The sequence below is a fragment of the Nomascus leucogenys genome, chromosome 5 (genome assembly GCF_006542625.1).
Source record: "Nomascus leucogenys isolate Asia chromosome 5, Asia_NLE_v1, whole genome shotgun sequence".
Taxonomy (NCBI): domain Eukaryota; kingdom Metazoa; phylum Chordata; class Mammalia; order Primates; family Hylobatidae; genus Nomascus; species Nomascus leucogenys.
In genome coordinates, this window is record NC_044385.1 from 65,782,142 (window position 1) to 65,804,561 (window position 22,420).

Genomic DNA, 22,420 nt, shown 5'->3' on the forward strand with positions numbered 1-22,420 from the left:
AAAGCAGACTTCTTGGATAAGGCATGTGACCAGATTCTGTGGCTTAACTTCTGACCTCCAAAGGTTTACTCACAGTTGGGACTTTCTTCCTTTTTGAATCACACTGACCAGCATTTTGTTGAGAGAACACACACAGTGTGGGTAATGTTTCTGTCCTGTGCTTAGTTTTTGATATAGAGACTTCTTTGCTATAAAATTGAACTGTGTAACATTGATTAAGATTACTCAGGGGAACACTATATCACAACAAATGGTTGAGGCAATTCCAAGACTATCATATTTCATGGTTCCTTCCTCCTCATTCAGCTGTGGCTGACACCTGGCAACCTCTAGTTCCACTTCTATATCAAAGGTTTAATCATGCAGATACTTTCACGATCAATTTTTTCTCACTTCTTCACCAGAATGTGAGTTATTTAAGGTCACAGAATCTTTGTAAATGATCTTAGTATTCCCTACACACCTATCCTGCCAAAGGATTTATTTAGGATTCAAGAGATACTGAATGAATTAACTTTTAACTATGAGTCATGCTTCTAAGGAGGAATGCAGACATATCAAAGGTATAATAAATGCCTAAGCTTTTTCCATTTTACTGCTACCAAGTTTATTCAGGCTACCTCTATTCTCTCATATCTCAAAGCTTTCCCAAGCAACATAGAAGAGATAAATGGCTAACCTTGGCAGTGATTACTCATGGTATTAATCTAGTTCACATCGGAGGAATTTAGTACTACTCAGAATGCATCTGGTGTCTAGTGATTCAAAGGTTGTCATTCTGCCTTTTATCTTGGGAGTGTTCTGGTTATTTGCTTGTGGTCTCACCATGCCCTGACGCTGGTTGATTCCTTTGTTTAAAAGATTTGGTCTTTTCCATCATTTGGAGGCAAATCTATAATGGCACTATGTGATGGAGTGCTCTTTGGAATATTGTCTAGGGATGTCATTAAAAGACAGCGTTCACATTATTTGGAAAGTAATGTACCCAGCACCTCCTTAAATTATCTGTGTTTACAATCATTTTCCAAAAAAGTGGGTTAAGATGAGCTCTATCCTTATGACTATGCTGTCACTTTTGAACCAGGCTGACAAATCCATTTGATGGGACATATTCATGTTGGGATCTAGGACTATGAGCAGACAAAAAAAACTGAAGTTTGGGTTTCTTTTTCTTTTTCTGCATCTGATGGTATAGCTTTCTTTGGAATACTTATATTTCTAACAATTTCCTTGTCTTGAGTCAAATAACAATTATTGACAGATCTATTCTTCATCTTGAACTTCTGGAATTCTCGGCAAAGAGAAAAGGTAGCAATTCATGACATTTGATCTACAGGAAACCTATTATTTAGGAAAGATGAGAGAATGATAAATGGAGGAAAATATTTTTCTGGACCAAATGCAGCATTTTAAAATTTTTAATCTGCCCGTTGGTCCAAGTCAGTGTTTCCCAAATCTTACTGCACATTAGAAATCCCTGGGGTGTGAGGGTGGAGCCAAGATGGCCGAATAGGAACAGCTCCGGTCTCCAGCTCCCAGCCCCAGCGACACAGAAGACTGGTGATTTCTGCATTTCTGCTTGAGGTACCGGTTTCATCTCACTAGGGAGGGCCTAACAGTGGGTGCAGGACAGTCGGTGAAGCGCACTGTGCGCAAGCCTAAGCAGGGCCAGGCATTGCCTCACTCGGGAAGCGCAAGGGGTCAGGGAGTTCCCTTTCCTAGTCAAAGAAAGGGGAAACAGACGGCACCTGGAATATCGGGTCAGTCCCATCCTAATACTGCGCTTTTCCAACGGGCCTGGAAAACGGCACACTAGGAGATTGTGTCCCGCACCTGGCTTGGAGGGTCCTATGCCCATGGAGGCTCACTGATTGCTAGCACAGCAGTCTGAGATCAAGCTGCAAGGTGGCAGCGAGGCTGGGGGAGGGGCGCCCGCCATTGCCCAGGCTTGCTTAGGTAAACAAAGCAGCCAGGAAGCTCGAACTGGGTGGAGCCCACCACAGCTCAAGGAGACCTGCCTGCCTCTGTAGGCTCCACCTCTGGGGGCAGGGCACAGACAAACAAAAACTCAGCAAGAACCTCCACAGACTTAAATGTCCCTGTCTGACTGACAGTTTTGAAGAGAGTAGTGGTTCTCCCAGCACACAGCTGGAGATCTGAGAACGGACAGACTGCCTCCTAAAGTGGGTCCCTCACCCCTGAGCAGCCTAACTGGGAGGCACCCCCCAAGTAGGGACAGACTGACACCTCATTCAACTGGGTACTCCTCTGAGACAAAACTTTCAGAGGCACTATCAGACAGCTGAATTTGTGGTCTCACGAAAATCCGCTGTTCTGCAGCCACCGCTGCTGACACCCAGCCAAACAGGGTCTGGAGTGGACCTCTAGTAAACTCCAACAGACCTGCAGCTGAGGGGCCTGTCTGGTAGAAGGAAAACTAACAAACAGAAAGGACATCCACACCAAAAACCCATCTGTACATCACCATCATCAAAAACAAAAAGTAGATAAAACCACAAAGATGGGGAAAAAACAGAGCACAAAAACTGGAAACTCTAAAAAACAGAGCACCTCTCCTCCTCCAAAGGAACGCAGTTCCTCACCAGCAACGGAACAAAGCTGGACGGAGGATGACTTTGACGAGTTGAGAGAAGAAGGCTTCAGACGATCAAACTACTCTGAGCTACAGGAGGAAATTCAAAACAATAGCAAAGAAGTTAAAAACTTTGAAAAAAAATTAGAAGAATGGATAACTAGAATAACCAATGGAGAGAAGGGCTTAAAGGAGCTGATGGAGCTGAAAGCCAAGTTTCGAGAACTACGCGAAGATTGCAGAAGCCTCAGTAGGAGATGCGATCAACTGGAAGAAAGGGTATCGCTGATGGAAGATGAAATGAATGAAATGAAGAGAGAAGGGAAGTTTAGAGAAAAAAGAATAAAAAGAAATGAACAAAGCCTCCAAGAAATTTGGGACTATGTGAAAAGACCAAACCTATGTCTGATTGGTGTACCTGAAAATGATGGGGAGAATGGAACCAAGTTGGAAAACACTCTGCAAGATATTATCCAGGAGAACTTCCCCAATCTAGCAAGGCAGGCCAGCATTCAGATTCAGGAAATACAGAGAACGCCACAAAGATACTCCTCGAGAAGGGCAACTCCAAGACACATTATTGTCAGATTCACCAAAGTTGAAATGAAAAAATGTTAAGGGCAGCCAGAGAGAAAGGTCGGGTTACCCACAAAGGGAAGCCCATCAGACTAACAGCTGATCTCTCAGCAGAAACTCTACAAGCCAGAAGAGAGTGGGGGCCGATATTCACCATTCTTAAAGAAAAGAATTTTCAACCCAGAATTTCCTATCCCGCCAAACTAAGCTTCATAAGTGAAGGAGAAAAAAAATACTTTACAGATAAGCAAACGCTGAGTGATTTTGTCACCACCAGGCCTGCCCTAAAAGAGCTCCTGAAGGAAGCACTAAACATGGAAAGGAACGACCGGCACCAGCCACTGCAAAAACTTGCCAAACTGTAAAGACCATCGAGGCTAGGAAGAAACTATAGCAACTAACGAGCAAAATAACCAACTAACATCATAACGACAGGATCAGATTCACACATAACAATATTAACGTTAAATGTAAATGGGCTAAATGCTCCAACCAAAAGACACAGACTGGCAAACTGGATAAGGAGTCAGGACCCATCAGTGTGCTGTATTCAGGAAACCCATCTCACGTGCAGAGACACACATAGACTCAAAATAAAGGGATGGAGGAAGATCTATCAAGCAACTGGAAATCAAAAAAAGGCAGGGGTTGCAATCCTAGTCTCTGATAAAATAGACTTTAAACCAACAAAGATCAAAAGAGACAAAGAAGGCCATTACATAATGGTAAAGGGATCAATTCAACAAGAAGAGCTAACTATCCTAAATATATATGCACCCAACACAGGAGCACCCAGATTCATAAAGCAAGTCCTCAGTGACCTACAAAGGGACTTAAACTCCCACACAATAATAATGGGAGATTTTAACACCCCACTGTCAGCATTAGACAGATCAACGAGACAGAAAGTTAACAAGGATATTTAGGAATTGAACTCAGCTCTGCATAAAGTGGACCTAATAGACATCTACAGAACTCTCCACCCCAAGTCAACAGAATATACATTTTTTTCAGCACCACACCACACCTATTCCAAAATTGACCACATAGTTAGAAGTAAAGCTCTCCTCAGCAAATGTAAAAGAACAGAAATTATAACAAACTGTCTCTCAGACCACAGTGCAATCAAACTAGAACTCAGGATTAAGAAACTCACTCAAAACCACTCAACTACATGGAAACTGAACAACCTGCTCCTGAATGACTATTGGGTACATAATGAAATGAAGGCAGAAATAAAGATGTTCTTTGAAACCAATGAGAACAAAGACACAACATACCAGAATCTCTGGGACACGTTCAAAGCAGTGTGTAGAGAGAAATTTATAGCACTAAATGCCCACAAGAGAAAGCAGGAAAGATCCAAAATTGACACCCTAACATCACAATTAAAAGAACCAGAAAAGCAAGAGCAAACACATTCAAAAGCTAGCAGAAGGCTTGAAATAACTAAAATCAGAGCAGAACTGAAGGAAATAGAGACACAAAAAACCCTTCAAAAAATTAATGAATCCAGGAGCTGGTTTTTTGAAAGGATCAACAAAATTGATGGACCGCTAGCAAGACTAATAAAGAAGAAAAGAGAGAAGAATCAAATAGATGCAATAAAAAACGAAAAAGGGGATATCACCACCGATCCCACAGAAATACAATCTACCATCAGAGAATACTACAAACACCTCTATGCAAATAAACTAGAAAATCTAGAAGAAATGGATAAATTCCTCGACAAATACACCCTCCCAAGACTAAACCAGGAAGAAGTTGAATCTCTGAATAGACCAATAACAGGTTCTGAAATTGTGGCAATAATCAATAGCTTACTAACCAAAAAGAGTCCAGGACCTGATGGATTCACAGCTGAATTCTACCAGAGGTACAAGGAGGAACTGGTACCATTCCTTCTGAAACTATTCCAATCAATAGAAAAAGAGGGAATCCTCCCTAACACATTTTACGAAGCCAGCATCGTCCTGATACCAAAACCTGGCAGAGACATAACCGAAAAAGAGAATTTCAGACCAATATCCTTGATGAATATTGATGCAAAAATCCTCAGTAAAATACTGGCAAACCGAATCCAGCAGCACATCAAAAAGCTTATCCACCATGATCAAGTGGGCTTCATCCCTGGGATGCAAGGCTGGTTCAACATACGCAAATCAATAAATGTAATCCAGCGTATAAACAGAACCAAAGACAAAAACCACATGATTATCTCAATAGATGCAGAAAAGGCCTTTGACAAAATTCAACAACCCTTCATGCTAAAAACTCTCAATAAATTAGGTATTGATGGGACGTATCTCAAAATAATAAGAGCTATCTATGACAAACCCACAGCCAATATCATACTGAATGGGCAAAAACTGGAAGCATTCCCTCTGAAAACTGGCACAAGACAGGGATGCCCTCTCTCACCGCTCCTATTCAACATAGTGCTGGAATTTCTGGCCAGAGCAATCAGGCAGGAGAAGGAAATAAAGGGTATTCAATTAGGAAAAGAGGAAGTCAAATTGTCCCTGTTTGCAGATGACATGATTGTATATCTAGAAAACCCCATTGTCTCAGCCCAAAATCTCCTTAAGCTGATTAACAACTTCAGCAAAATCTCAGGATACAAAATTAATGTACAAAAATCACAAGCATTCTTGTACACCAATCACAGACAAACAGAGAGCCAAATCATGAGTGAACTCCCATTCACAATTGCTTCAAAGAGAATAAAATACCTAGGAATCCAACTTACAAGGTACATGAAGGACCTCTTCAAGGAGAACTACAAACCACTGCTCAATGAAATAAAAGAGGATACAAACAAATGGAAGAACATTCCATGCTCATGGGTTGGAAGAATCAATATTGTGAAAATGGCCATACTGCCCAAGGTAATTTATAGATTCAATGCCATCCCCATCAAGCTACCAATGACTTTCTTCACAGAATTGGAAAAAACTACTTTAAAGTTCATATGGAACCAAAAAAGAGCCCGCATCGCCAAGTCAATCCTAAGCCAAAAGAACAAAGCTGGAGGCATCACGCTACCTGACTTTAAACTATACTACAAGGCTACAGTAACCAAAACAGCATGGTACTGGTACCACAACAGAGACATAGATCAATGGAACAGAACAGAGCCCTCAGAAATGATGCCGCATAGCTACAACTATCTGATCTTTGACAAACCTGACAAAAACAAGAAATGGGGAAAGGATTCCCTATTTAATAAATGGTGCTGGGAAAACTGGCTAGCCATATGTAGAAAGCTGCAACTGGATCCCTTCCTTACACCTTATACAAAAATTAATTCAAGATGGATTAAAGACTTATATGTTAGACCTAAAACCATTAAAATCCTACAAGAAAACCTAGGCAATACCATTCAGGACATAGGCGTGGGCAAGGACTTCATGTCTAAAACACCAAAAGCAATGGCAACAAAAGCCAAAATTGACAAATGGGATCTAATTAAACTAAAGAGCTTCTGCACAGCAAAAGAAACTATCATCAGAGTGAACAGGCAACCTACAGAATGGGAGAAAATTTTTGCAACCTACTCATCTGACAAAGGGCTAATATCCAGAATCTACAATGAACTCAAACAAATTTACAAGAAAAAAACAAACAACCCCATCAAAAAGTGGGCAGAGGACATGAACAGACACTTCTCAAAAGAAGACATTTATGCAGCCAAAAAACACATGAAGAAATGCTCATCACTGTCCATCAGAGAAATGCAAATCAAAACCACAGTGAGATACCATCTCACACCAGTTAGAATGGCCATCATTAAAAAATCAGGAAACAACAGGTGCTGGAGAGGATGTGGAGAAATAGGAACACTTTTACACTGTTGGTGGGACTGTAAACTATTTCAACCATTGTGGAAGTCAGTGTGGCGATTCCTCAGGGATCTCGAACTAGAAATACCATTTGACCCAGCCATCCCATTACTGGGTATATACCCAAAGGACTATAAATCATGCTGCTATAAAGACACATGCACACGTATGTTTATTGTGTCCCTATTCACAATAGCAAAGAGTTGGAACCAACCCAAATGTCCAACAACGATAGACTGGATTAAGAAAATGTGGCACATATACACCATGGAATACTATGCAGCCATAAAAAATGATGAGTTCATGTCCTTTGTAGGGACATGGATGAAACTGGAAAACATCATTCTCAGTAAACTATCGCAAGGACAAAAAACCAAACACCACATGTTCTCACTCATAGGTGGGAATTGAACAATGAGAACTCATGGACACAGGAAGGGGATCATCACACTCCGGGGACTGTTGTGGGGTGAGGGGAGGGGGGAGGGACAGCATTAGGAGATACACCTAATGCTAAATGACGAGTTAATGGGTGCAGGAAATCAACATGGCACATGGATACATTTGTAACAAACCTGCACATTGTGCACATGTACCCTAAAACCCTAAAGTATAATTTAAAAAAAAAAAAAAAAAAAAGAATGCGTTTGGGCATAATAGCTTAAGCCGGTAATCCCAGTACTTTGGGTGGCTGAGGTGGGAGGATCCTTTGAGACCATGAGTTCCAGACCAGCCTGGGCAATACAGCAATAACTCATCTCTATAAAAAATTAGCTGGCCATGAAGGCAGCTGCCTATAGTCCTAGCTACTCAGGAGGCCAAGGCAGGAGGATCACTTGAGCCCGGGAGTTTGGGGATACAGTGAGCTATGATTGCGCCATTCTACTCCAGCCTGGGCAAAAAAAAAACAGTGAAATGCCAACTTAGAGTGAGTCAGTTTAAAGTTGGAAGCAAATAAATTCACATTCTAGACTTTGCTGCAAAGTAAACTGAGAAGTAATTAATGTTTATCAACAACATGTGAAGTTAGTCCAAATAAATGACAATTCCATCTTTAGTCTTTAAAAAAAAAAGAAATCCCTGGGTTGTTTTAATAATAACAATATTAATAAATGATAAAGACAAAGGTCTTATCTGAAGTACTCTGATTCAAATATGGGGTTTGTGTCTGGTTGTTTTGATTTTTAAAGCCCTTAAGTAATTCTAATACGCAGCCTGATTTAAACCACTGGTCTATGTAGCAACACCCCATCATATTCTGATATTGCCCTTTAATATTTTCTTAACAATTTTTTCATAGTTTTCTTAGTTGCTCACAGTGTTTGCAACATTCTTCTGGCATTTCTCAAACATCTTTCATGTTAAAATAAGGAAAATATGCTTTTTATAAAGAAGAGACTTCACTGTGGATATGTAATTTCTCTCACAATGTGTTTTCATGACATGCAATGAGCGTGGCTCAAATATGCAAGGATGGCAATGATTTCTTTGGCTTTGGCTTCTTTGGTCTTATCAGGACTTTGTATCAGGGTCCTCACGTGTTTTCAAACTTACCATCGATCTGCTAATAAATTCATATTGTTTTGTACCAGAAAATCCTGAATGATTTGCTTTCAGTCGGTTAGAAACAACTTTTATCCCTCACTGAGATGAGTTCCTCCTAACCAGGTGCTCTTCAAAGTAAATCACCTCTTGGGCAACCCAGTCACTATTTCCTTCTCTGTCACTGTTGGCACGCAGGTCTACAGGAAGGCCGCATGACACTTTTACTCTGTAAACAAATGAGATAATAAATGACAAGGTCTCCCGAAAACACCTTTTCAACTTTAGGGTCAATGAACTCTGATCTAAATAAACACTTTAGCGGACCACCAAAAGTCAGACACTACAGCCAGAAGAATAGTCCTAATTTCTTCTGTAATTTTATTTGTTGCAGTTAATTAGCATCAAATAAAATTGTTATGCAGGGACATGGACTCCTAGCATGTGCACATACATACAGTATTTCATTAAAAATATGCTACTGATGTCTAAGGCCCGGTGCTGGCTGTCATAGGGACTATACACTTTCACTGGGCATAATCTCTTAAGAAATTTACTATCTATCATCAGAGAGCTAAGATAGGTATACAAAGATGTAAAATACAAGGTCACAGTGATAAGGGCTATGAGACTGGTACACACTAAATCCCAGTATTTAGAGAGAGTCTTTTCCGCCAGCATGAGATGCAGAGAAGACAGTTTTTCAATGAGATCCTAGGCAAAATCATGAAGGTGAGAAAACTTTGAATGCTATATTTTAAGAAATTAGGGCAGCTCCTGATAATTCTCTCATTCCAGCTCCCAAATTGCTAAACCAAATACATTTTTCATCCTAAATCATGATTGAATGTATTAATTTGTCCCAATTTCTTCCGCCTCCTGGTCTAGGCTATCACCATTTTTCCACTGAACAACTAAAATCCCCTTGACTCTTCTCCTAGTATCCATTCTTGGCCATTGCAATGACTATAATTAGATTTAAAAAATACATATTTTAAATAATTGTAGGTTTACACACAGTTGTAAGAAATACCATGAAGAGATCCTTTGTACTCTTTACCCAGCTTCCTTCAATAGCAATATCTTGCAAAACTATAGAACAATTTCAGTAGCAAGATATTGACATTGATACAATCTACCAATCCGGTTCAGATTGTTCCAGTTTGACTTCTGCTCCTGTGTGTGTGTGAACACGTGTTTGCGTGTGTGTATACGTGTGTGTATTTATTTCTATGCAGTCTTGTCACATACGTAGGCTTCTATATCTACCACCACAGTCAAAATACAGACCAGCCCCATCACCGCAATGATCCCTCTTTTTGCCTTTTTATAATTACCCTTCCGCTTTCCCATTACCTGCTTCTCCCCATCCCTAAACCCCAGCAACCACTAATCTGTCTTACTTTTCTATAATTTTTTCATTTCAAGGAGATTATATAAATGAAATCATTTTGGAATTGGCTTTTGTCATTTAGCATAATTTCCTTGAGATTCAATCAAATAGTTGAGTGTCTCAATAGCTCATATATTTTAAATTGCTGACTAATGTCCCATCGTATTCCATGGTATGAATACATCAGTTTGTTTAACCAGTCACCCATCGAGGGCCACTTGCACTTGGGTTGTTTTCAGTTTTGAGGTCTTACAAATAAATTGGCTATCAATGTTTATGTACAGGTTTTTGTGTGACTAAACTTTCCCATCTCTGGGATTAAATTCTCAAAAGTGCATTTTTTAGTATAGTAATTGCACAATAATCTCATATAAATACAATCTGATTGGGTCACTCTCCTATTTAAAACCTTTCAATGACCTCCCATTACTCTTAGCATCAAGCCAGCAGGTCTAGAAAGCCTTGAAATACCTGGGGTCTGCTCTTCTTATCCAATGCCTTGCCCTTCCTCTTCCTCTGTTTCTCTCCTTCAGAAACGTGGGCTTTCCTTCCATTTCTTAAATGTGCCATGCTTTTATCCTACCATAGAGCTTTGGAAATTATAGTTCCCTCTTAGAATTTTTCACTTTTCCCTTCTCTGTGCTGTTTAATTAAACTCTCTCTCTTCTTTCATATTTCAGCTCAAATCTCATCCTTGTCGGGGATATCTTCAATGCTACCAGACATCTCCCTCTATTACATGTCCTGATAACACTTTATTCTTTCCTTCTGTAGCAAGAGTTTGTATGATGTACTTATTCTTTTGAATATTTGTTTCATGGCCATTTCTTTTAATTGGATCACTACTCTGTGTATCTCACTGTTATTAGTGAAAACTCCTTGGTAGAACCTATGACTTGCTACTGACCAATAGAATATGACAAAGATGATGAGATGCCACTTCTGTGATTACATTCCTGTGATTCCATGACTGTATTACATCATTCTCACTTAGCAACTGAGAGAGGGGGAGAAAGGGAAAAAGAGGGAGAGACAGAGAGGGAGGGAGGGAGGTAGGGAGGGAGAGAAAGAGAGAGACAGAGAGAGAGAAAGAGTATTTGTCTTTCTGGCTTTTATGAAGTAAGCAACCATGTTGAGACAGTCCGTCTGACAAGGTACTGCAGGTGGCTTCTAGAAGCTGTGAGCAGGCTCCAGCTGATGGCCAGAAAAAAATGTTGGGGTCTTCAGTCATACATCCTTAAGGAAATGAATTCTGGCACAAACATGAGAAAGCTTTGAAGCAGATTCTGACCTAGTTGAGTTTCCAGATGAAAATGGAGTCCAGACAAAACCTTTATCTCAGCCTTGTGAGATTCTGAACAGAGGACCCAGGTAAGCCATGCCTAGACTCCTGATTTCCCCAAAATTGTGAGATAGAAGCTAACCCACTAGCTTCCATTACAACACTGTAACCATGAGTTATGGTCAATGGCATGGGCACTGAAGTGTCACATATACCACCCCTGGACTTTGCAAAAAAAACTTTCTGCAAGACCCTCCCCAATATTTTCCCCAGGTTATTAGCCCGATTTTGAGCAGAGATTCAAGTACAGTAGACTGGAAGGATTCTGGGCTGTTAATCATTGCATGGGAGGTTGCCTACTGAATGCATGCAATTGTTTATTATAATGTATCACTATGAATTTCATGATTTCTTGTTAAATTAGCTGATACTATTTAGTTTAGCCAAAACCCTATATTCTTGAACTATAGAAATAATATTTGACAGCGGGATCAGGGCTTAATACCTTAACAATGAAAGCTGGAAAAATATCAGAAGATAGGATGACAAAACAACCATAGTATCTTTAAAAATCTTCCTAATGTCTAAAGGAATGAAACTTAGACTGTTCTTATTCTATGACTAGGTCACTTAGTAATAATTCATACAAAAATTGCTGTTTTTCACACCTTTGAAACATTTTTCCTTGGAAATAACTTCAGGCCATGAAGAAAAATTTGCCTGACCTTCAGAGTGCCCTTCTTGGGAATGTTTCTCTTCTTTGCTGGTTCTACCATATTTTTACAAATAATAAGAAACATCAGGTGAGCTAGCCAATAGACCATTGCATTTCACATTCACTCTCAAATCACAGAGCAGAACAAGTGATTCCTTTTGTAGCCTCACCAGTGCTTGCTATAACATAATCTCCGATCCTTATGTATAGCAGTCTCTTTCAGCTATTTGCTTTTTTCTAACTGCATTGAGTTCTTCGGCCAATTTAGCAATCACTGCATCAATAGAATATTTCCATGCAACCCAAAGCAATGTCATAAAGAAACTGCAAAAGAAAAAGTAAAACTACAATGACAAGGGAAGTGGTGACTTTTTTTTAATTGTAGGAGATGTACTTTATATCAAATTAGTAGAACACTAATGTGATGGTTGGTCTGCGACTGATTAGACTTGTTATGAATTCTTTTACCCTGTTATCCAGTTCATAATTCTTATGCTCTTTATCTCAAATTTAGTCATCTTAAAACACACTAAGGTTTTTTTTTTTTGAGACGGAATCTCTCTCTGTCACCCAGGCTGGAGTGCAATGGCGTGATCTCAGCTCACTGCAACCTCCACCTCCCAAGTTAAAGCAATTCTCCTGCCTCAGCCTCCTGTGTAGCTAAGATTACAGGTACGTGCCACCATGCCCGGCTGATTTTTGTATTTTTAGTAGAGACGGGGTTTCACCGTGTTGGTCAGGCTGGTCTTGAACTCCTGACCTTGTGATCTGCCTGCCTCGGCCTCCCAAAGTGCTGGGATTACAGGCATGAGCCACCACGCCCGGCAAAATCCACTAAGCTTTTGCATAATAAAGCTCATGGCATTCATGTCCATGGGGGTACATTTTTCCCTCACATCCACCATTATATCATTTCAAGGAATAACAATTCCTAGCAAGCCAACTTTCTTGCAAGTCAATATGTATTGTTGACTTAATCCGAATTAGTGCTTATATATTTTGACGGGTCAATTACATTTCCTTAATGGTAAAAAGTTTGTTGTTATACAATTTGATGATTTAATACTCTATCGACATTAAGTAATTTTAATAATATGGAGATATCTTTCCAATGTTATAATGATGGATTATTCTTACAACAAAAATACATGGTTAATTTATTTTTTAAATAAAGACCAATAAAATCTAAAATAAACAAGAAGTCTATTATGAAATGATGAAGAGATTTATTAGCTTTCATTATGGTCCCAAAATGTGGTCTAATTAACAGCAATAAACTCAGTCAATGCTAAAGTCATAGAGGCTAAAATAGAATAAATAAACAAATAAATAAATGATTATGCTGTTTTTTGGCATCAATTATCATGCCTTATATATATTTATATAAGTATATAATATTATATAAGTATATAATATATAAATATATATAATTAATATATAAAAATATATATAAATCAAATCTATTTGGACTCTGTCCCCTAAATTATTTTATGTTGAAGGAAATGTAAACTCATCTTTAAAAATTAAGACATTACCACTGACCCCACAGAATTACACACACATACACAGTGACTATTATGAACACCTCTATGCACACAAACAAGAAAATTTAGAAGAAATGGATAAATTCCTGGACACATACAACCTCTGAAGACTGAGCCAGGATGAAATTGAATCCCTGAACTCAGCAATGAGTTCTGAAATTGAATGAGTAACAAAAAGCCCACCAAGCAGAAAAAGCCCAAGACCAGATGGATTTACAGCCAAATTCTACCAGATGCATAAAGAAGAGCTGGTACCAATCCTGCTGAAACTTTCAAAAAACTGAGGAAGAAGAACTCATCAGCTCATTCTATTAGGCTAGCATCATCCTGATAACAAAACCTGGCAGAGACACAACAAAAAAAGAAAACTTCAGGCCAATATTTTTGATGAACATAGATACAAAAATCCTCAACAAAATACAAGCCAACTGAATCCAGCAGCACATAAAAAAGCTAATCTGCTACAATCAATTAGGCTTTATCCCCAGAATATGAGGTTGGTTCAACATATGCAAATCAATAAATGTGATTCATTGTATCAACAGAGCTGAAGACAAAAACTACAATTACTCAATAGATGCAGAAAGGCTTTCAATAAAATTCAACATTCCTTGACGTTGGAAACCCTTCACAAACTAGGCACTGAAAGAACATATTTCAAAAATAGTAAGAGTCATCTATGACAAACCCATAGCCAACATTATACTGAAAGGAGAAAAACTGGAAGTATTCCCCTTGAAAACTGGCATAAGACAAGGTTGTCCTCTCTCATCATTCCTATTCATCATGATATTGAAAATCTTAGCCAGAGAAATCAGGCAAGAGAAAGAAAGAATGGGCATACAAATAAGAAGAGAACTCAGGGGATCCCTGTTTGCGGACAACATGATTCTATATCTAGAAAACTCCATAGTCTCTGCCCAAGCTCTTTGGGCTGATAAACAACTTCAGTAAAGTTTCAGAATACAAAATCAGCACACAAAAATCTGTAGCATTTCTATACCCCAACAACATCCAAATAGGCAAATCAGGAATACAATTGAATTCATAATTGCCACAAAAAGAATAAAATACCTATGAATACAGCTAACAAGGGAGGTGAAAGATCTCTACAACAACAATTATTAAACACTGCTGAAAGAAATCAGAGATGACACAAACAAGTAGAAAAACATTCCATGCTCATGGATAGGAAGAATCAATATTGTTAAAATGGCCATACTGCCCAAAGCAACTTACAGATTCAATGCTATCCTAGTAAACTACCAGTGACATTATATTAGTCTGTCCTCACACTGCTAGGAAGAAATACCCAAGACTGGGTAATTTTTAAAGGAAAGAGGTTTAATTGACTCACAGTTCCACATCGCTGGGGAGGCCCCAGGAAACTTACAATCATGGTGGAAGGCAAAGGAGAAGCAGGCACCTTCTTCACAAGGCGGCAGGATGGAAAAATGCTGAGTGAAGGGGGATGAGCCCCTTATAAAACCATCAGATCTCATGAGAACCTCATTCATTATCATGAGAACAGCATGAGAGAAACTGACTCCGTGATCCAGTTGCCTCCACCTTGTCCCACCTTTGACATGTGGGGATTATGGGATTATGGGAATTACAATTCAAGATGTGATTTGGGTGGGGAGACAAAGACTAACCATATCAAGTGTTCTTCACAGAAAAAAATTATTTTAAAATTCATATGGAACCAAAAAAGAGCCTGAATAGCTGAAGCAATTCTAAGCAAAAAGAACAAAGCCAAAAGCATCATGCTATTCTTCTTCAAACTCTACTATGGGAATACGGTAACCAAAACATCAAGATATTGGTGCAGAAACAGACACATAGACCAATGGAACAGAATAGACAACCCAGAAATGAAGCCACACACAACCATCTGAATTTGGACAAAGCTGACACAAACAAGCAATGAAGAAAGGACTCCTCATTCAATAAGTAATGGTGCTGGGATAACTTGCTAGTCATGTGCAGAAGACTGATACTAGACCCCTACCTTACACCACATACAAAAATCAACTCGAGATGGATTAAAGACTTAAATGTAAAACCTAAAACTATAAAAACTCTGGAAGATAACCTAGGAAACATCGTTATGGACAGAGGACTTGGCAAAGATTTCATGATGAAGACACCAAAAGCAAACAACAAAACCAAAAATTGAAAAATGGGATCTAATTAAATGAAACAGATTATCAGCAGAATAAGCAGACAAACTACAGAATGAGAGAAAATATTTGTAAGCTGTGCATCTGACAAAGGCCCAATATCCAGAACCTATAAGAAACTGAAACAATTTTACAGATGAAAACAAATTCCATTAAAAATTGGGCAAAAGGCCGGGCCAGGCACGGTGGCTCAAGCCTGTAATCTTAGCACTTTTGGAGGCTGAGGCAGATGGGTCACAAGGTCAGGAGTTCAAGGCCAGCCTGGCCAATATGGTGAAACCCCTTCTCTACTAAAAATACAAAAATTAGCCAGTCATGGTGGCAGGTGCCTGTAGTCCCAGATCCTTGGGAGGCTGAGGCAGGAGAATTGTTTGAACCCGGGAGGCAGAGATTGTGGCAAGCCAAGATCATGCCATTGCACTCCAGCCTAGGAGACAGAGCAAGACTCTGTCTCCAAAAAAAAAAAAAAAAAAAAAAATGGGCAAAGGTCATGAACAGACACTTCTCAAAAGAAGACATTCATGTGGCCAACAAACATGAAAAAATGCTCAACATTATTGATCATTAGAGAAATGCATATCAAAAGCACAATGAGATACCATCTCATACCAGTCAGAATGGCTATTACTAAAAAGTCAACAAATAACCGATGCTGGTGAGGCTGTGGAGAAAAGGGAATGCTTCTACACTGCTGGTGGTAATGTAAATTAGTTCAGCCATTGTGGAAAGGACTGTGACGATTCCTCAAAGAACTTAAAACAGAATTACCATCAGACCCAGCAATGTCATTACTGGGTATATACCCACAGGAAAAGAAATTGCTCTTCCATAAAGATACATGGATGCATATATTAATTGCAATACTGTTTACAATTGCAAAAACATGGAATCAACCTAAATGCCCATCAGTGACAGACTGTATAAAGAAAATGTTACATACACCATGAAATACTATGCAGCTGTGAAAAAGACAAGAAAAAGACATCCTTTGCAGCAACATGGTTGGAGCTGGAGGTCATTATCCTAAACAAAGTAACACAGGAACAGAAAAATAAATACCACATGTTTGCATTTATAGGTGGGAGCTAAACAAAAAGGACACGTGAGTACTAGAGGGGAAACAGCAGACACTGGAGCCCACTGGAAGGTGGAGGGTGGGAGGAGTGAGAGGATCACAAAAAATACCTATCAGGTATTGTGCTTATTATCCAGGTGATGAAATCATCTGTATGCCAAACCCCCATGACAGGCAGTTTACCTATATAACAACTTTGAACATGTGCCCCCGAAATTAAAATAAAAGGACTAACCAAAAAAATTTTTGCTGCTTTTTGTCTTCAGTTTTACATCTTAGCTTTTTATTTTTCAACTTTCCTAGTTTACCTCGTATTCTTTCTGATTTCCACATTAAGAAGAGATTAGAGGAAGTGATTTCAATGTTCTTTTCATTCCAGTAATTAGGCAAAGGATCTCAGAATTGTCTGCAAATAGAAAAAGTTAGACAATGGTATATTTGACTTTATTTAAAACCTGCAAACTGATAAAAAAAAGTCACATTTAAGAAAGAACTTATAATGTGAATTATTTGTATTGGTAACTGTGATTTTTAAAAGCAGCATTCTTTTTATGAGATTCAGGGTTTCAATGAAAACAAAACTTTTGGCATTTACATTATCTAGAGTAGGATATTTAATTATTATTTTTCAATGCATAAGACCTTTGGAAAGGTAAACACGATTAACTCTAGCAAAGAACAATGAGAAAAAGACAAATTTAATCTGTAAGTAATAGAAAATTTATTATGCCTCCCAGAGAACTGTTCTGTACATTAATATAAAAAAGCATAATTTAATTTACATGCCTTGCTGAATTTCCAAGGCACTGATGCTGGATCATCAAAGGAACAAGAATATAAGTATGCAAAGAATTAATCTGAGGCTCAGCAGTCCTAATATATACACACTGAAATAAAAATTTTTTGCTACCAATGGAGGTTTTCAGTTCTGAGAACCTACTTCCTTTGAAATATCATTAAATTATTCCCATTTTTTATTAATTCCTTACTTCATTAAACTAAGATGTATTATATACCTATCATTCACCTGAAACTGGGCTAGGTACAGAGATGCATTAATGAGCAAAAAGGTAAGGTTTCAAGCAAAGACTGTGGCAGAAGAGTATTAAGTGTGTCATTTCATATTGATGAAAGTGCTCAGAAGGAAAGGCCCATGACTCTTTGTGAGTTATAACAAAGGCATGGTTTAGGCTAGGGGGTTCCACAGAAGTGAAGCTTTAGGTTGGATCTGAGGGGCAAATTGAAATTAAGAGGGGAAATGAGGGGAGGAGCCAGTCAGAAGGAGCACTCAGGCAAGGGCACAGCACATGCAAAACCCAGGTAAGAGAAAATATGTCACAAACAAGACACAAAGAAAGCAATTGTATGGTTGGAATGTCAAGACAAAATGCAGAGTCCTGTGGGTTGGAGGTGGAAATGTACTCAGGAACAGGACCACACATTACAAACCATTTCAATGACTTCTGCCAAACGAACCCATTTTTCTTATTGTAAGTTATTATCGACATTGTATGTGAGTACAGATAGTTAATTTTGGAACAAATACAGCAAATATAAGGTGAAATTTGGAAAATAGGACATTAAGTATAATGTGAAATATCACAGGAAGCAAATGGATATATTTTACCAACTAAGTTTCCAACATGATATTCCATGATGATTTTTCATTTAACAAAAATTTTGGTGATTTGGAAGAGGAGATGGTATCTCTGTATCAGAAATGCCTCTGGCTGTAAAAAACAGAACTCCTGATTAACAGTTCCTTAAACCATATGGACATTTACTGTTTACCTAACAAGAAATGTAGAAAAAATTTTTTGAAATAACCAAGGATAAAGTTCCTGTTACCTTTCTCTCCTGCCATGCCTAATGTCTTGACCTCTCATGATTATTAGATGTTTGATATACCTCCAGAGAAAAAGAAAACTAAGGGAAAATCTATGTCCAAAGTAGAAAGAAAGGAGAAGAGGGAGTGCAAATTATGATTTTCTACCTCTAATTTTAATCAGGAAAGCAAAATACTTTCCCAACAAATCCAAGGCAGTCCTTCACTTATGTCTCATTGGCCAAAAAACAATAATATTTCCACTACTCCTACCTGGCAGGGAGCTGTGAACATGAGAATTTGGCATGTCTCAGATCTTCAGTAGAAAGTGGAAAAGGGAGAAAGCAGAGGTGGTGCTGCCTGGTTATTCAATCAACAGTGCAAATGCCTGAAAAGACTGGGTTATGACAACACTTTCCCTAGAAACCAAGACAGGCAACATTTATTTTGGACAAAATTATGCACCAGGCTTCTGTTTATCCAACTGGGGTTTTGTGAATATTCTACAATAATTTCTTGGTTTTCTGTTTTGATTTTCATGATCACAGAGAAAAACTTGATGTTGGATCATACAACCATGTTAGATCACATGGGTGACTGGACTAGAACCTACCCCTATATTTGCTTGAGTTTAGATTCATTGACATCAATAGTACATCTTTGATGGTGACCAGCTAATGAAAAGATAGCAGAACGTGATAAAGAAAGTACACCATTCTTGCCGGGTATGGTGGCTTACGCTTGTAATCCCAGCACTTTGAGAGGCCGAGTCTGGTGGATCATGAGGTCAGGAGTTTGAGACCAGCCTGATCAACATAAACCCCGTCTCTACTAAAAATAAAAAAAAATTAGCCAGATGCAGTGGCATGTGCCTGTAATCCCAGCCACTCAGGAGGCTGAGGCAGGAGAATCACTTGAAGCCAGGAGGCAGAGGTTGCAGTGAGCCGAGATAGCACCACTGCACTCCAGCCTGGGTGACAGAGTGAGACTCTGTTCCAAAAAAAAAAAAAAGTACACCATTCTTTCCCAGAAGTGAAGTCCAAATGATATCGTGAAGCACTGTGCAAATAAAGGTTTCACGTGAGTTTGAGTAAAGTGATAAGTGAATTGAGTTACCAGATGGCACACAGTAGCATAGGCATGCTAAATGCCTTCAAAACCATGATGTGGCGGTATGATATTCAAATTTCAAACAGATTAAGATTCAGCATGTCAAGATGATTCATCATATTAAACTAAAAACATTAATTTTATTGGAGTAATAGTTTGGCTTATACTTTGCAAATTTGTTTCTTATAGCCAAGTCCTGTGAGCATAAGATGTTTATACCTATTTTTATATTTATAAGCATTTAAGAGTATAGTGAAAGTAATGCAAGTCAACACTGAGTATATGAGTTAACATTTTTTTTTTTAAAAGATTCTGTTCAAATTTTAGCAACATTGTATTAGAGGGCCTTTCAATTTAGTCACGGAAGACCCTAAAATTACCCTTGCCTGCCCTCACGTCAAGAGTAATTAAAAATGTCTACTTCTGCCCTACTCTGTCTTTTGCTAGTCCACATTTTAAAAAGAAATGAATATACTCTTCCTATGTGTCTTTTAGGCTTTGCCCAGGGATTTCATACTCCAACTCAAGAAACAGATCAAAAGACACTGAAGTTTCTGAGTAGTATCTGCTGGAGTCTTTTATTCAGTGTATACAATAAAGTGTTTACATAAAAGTTTTAAAGCTGGTAGTATTTATTAATAATTTAAGTATTGGTCTTTATGCAGGAAGAGTTGTAAATGAAACTTGATTAATCTCTAATAGAAATCTAATGGATTTGTTCAAACAGAACTTTGCTTTTTCCTCGCAGTAGGCAATAACCCATTATCATGGAACAGCACAGTCAAGAGAAGTCTGGGAGGCCATCATGTTGTCTCCAGGAAACAGAATTCCAGAGGCTAAGTGGCCTGTGAAGGCCATTTCATAAGCTTATAGAAATATAAGGATTGGGACCCGGATGTCCAGAAGATTATGGGTCTTTTTCCTAGTATCATATACCTAAAAAAAGGAACTGTCTATTTGGGGTGGAAGTGGGGAGTGAAAAAGTTTGTATTAAAAACTTGTTCACTGAGCAGTGGCCTATGCCTCTCTTGTGCACGTTCTCATTGCTATATTATTGAATAAGTCAACACCCTACTCACAAATTATGATCAATCTGAAGTGTGCATTTAGGAAAAGTGGTCCTCTAGTAAGTGCCCATCCTTTGTCATCAAGAAAACAGTACTAACGATCATAACTGCTTTAAACCCTCTTACAAAAATCTCTAAAGTTGATTCCACAATAAAATATTTACCAGAAAATATTCAATGATAAAAAAGGCAGTCAGTACACACAGGAGATTGGTAAATATTTAGTCTTTAAATAAATGGATGAGGGCGTCAATTACAAATAATTATGTTAGATAAAAATAATGAAGGCTCTGAGCAGTTTGAATGTCTCATATGGAATCATACCTCTGCATAAAGACAAAAAAATGGAGACGTGATTAAAGAATCCTATTAAAGACTTTGGGGAAAAATTGATGCTTGTTTTGAGCAAATCTTTCTTTAAAGTGGTCTTTCTAGTTAGCTGGTGTATCTTGACAGTCATTTGTGGTGGTTGCTTTTGTTTAAGTTGGGAGGCATATTTATGCTCAGCAATCACTACGACGTGCCAAATTTTGAAATATATTGGGCATGACTTAAATAAATACCACCCCCAAAATTTCCACAATTGTAAGTTAGAAGATTCAGCTCTAAAACTCCAGATTTGCTAAATGACTCCTTAACACTGAGTGCAGCAGCAGCTGAGCAGTTTTCCTCTCTCTGGTGCAATCTGTATTTGTACCTAGCGGCCATATTTTCTTTTATCAGATACTGTTGCTAGGGCAACCACCTCCTTTGTAAGGGCTCAACGTAGCTGCTTCTTTTTGGAAGGGGCCTCTGGGCTGGTTGCCAGATTTTCAATACTCAAATTCAGGATTCCACTGTAGCTTACTTAACCCTTTCACTGGCCTGAGAATAAATGGAGTGCAAAAGCTTTTTTAATTTTTTTTTTAATTTTACTTAAGTTCCGGGATACATATGCAGAATGTGCAGGTTTGTTACATAGGTATACATGTGCCATGGTGGTTTGCTGCACTTATCAACCATCATCTAGGTTTTAGCCCTGGATGCATTAGATATTTGTCCTAATGCTCTCCCTCCCCTTGCTCCAGACCTCTTGACAGGCCTTGGTGTGTGTTGTTCCCCTCCCTGTGTCCATATGTTCTTTGTTCAATTCTCACTTATGAGTGAGAACATTAAATGTTTTGTTTTCTGTTCCTGTGTTAGTTTTCTGAGAACGATGGCCTCCAGCTTCATCCATGTCCCTTCAAAGGACATGATCTCATTCTTCAAACCACGGCTCAAGGAAATAAAAGAGGACACAAACAAATGAAAAAACATTCCATGCTCATGGATAGGAAGAATCAATGAAAATGGCCATACTGCCCAAAGTAATTTATAGATTCAATGCTATTCCCATCAAGCTACCATTGACTTCCTTCACAGAGTTAGAAAAAAACTACTTTAAATTTCACATGGAACCAAAAAAGAGCCTGTATAACCAAGACAATCCTAAGCAAAAAGAACAAAGCTGGAGGCATCAGACTACCTGACTTCAAACTATACTACAAGGCTACAGTAACCAAAACAGATTTTATCCCAAAGAGAAGGAGAAGCTATCAGGTGACAAATCTAGAAATACTCTTTTACCAGGACACATACTGTGTTGAGAAGGAAAATAAAGGAGATTTTTGTTTTTAATAATTAAAGAGAAGAAA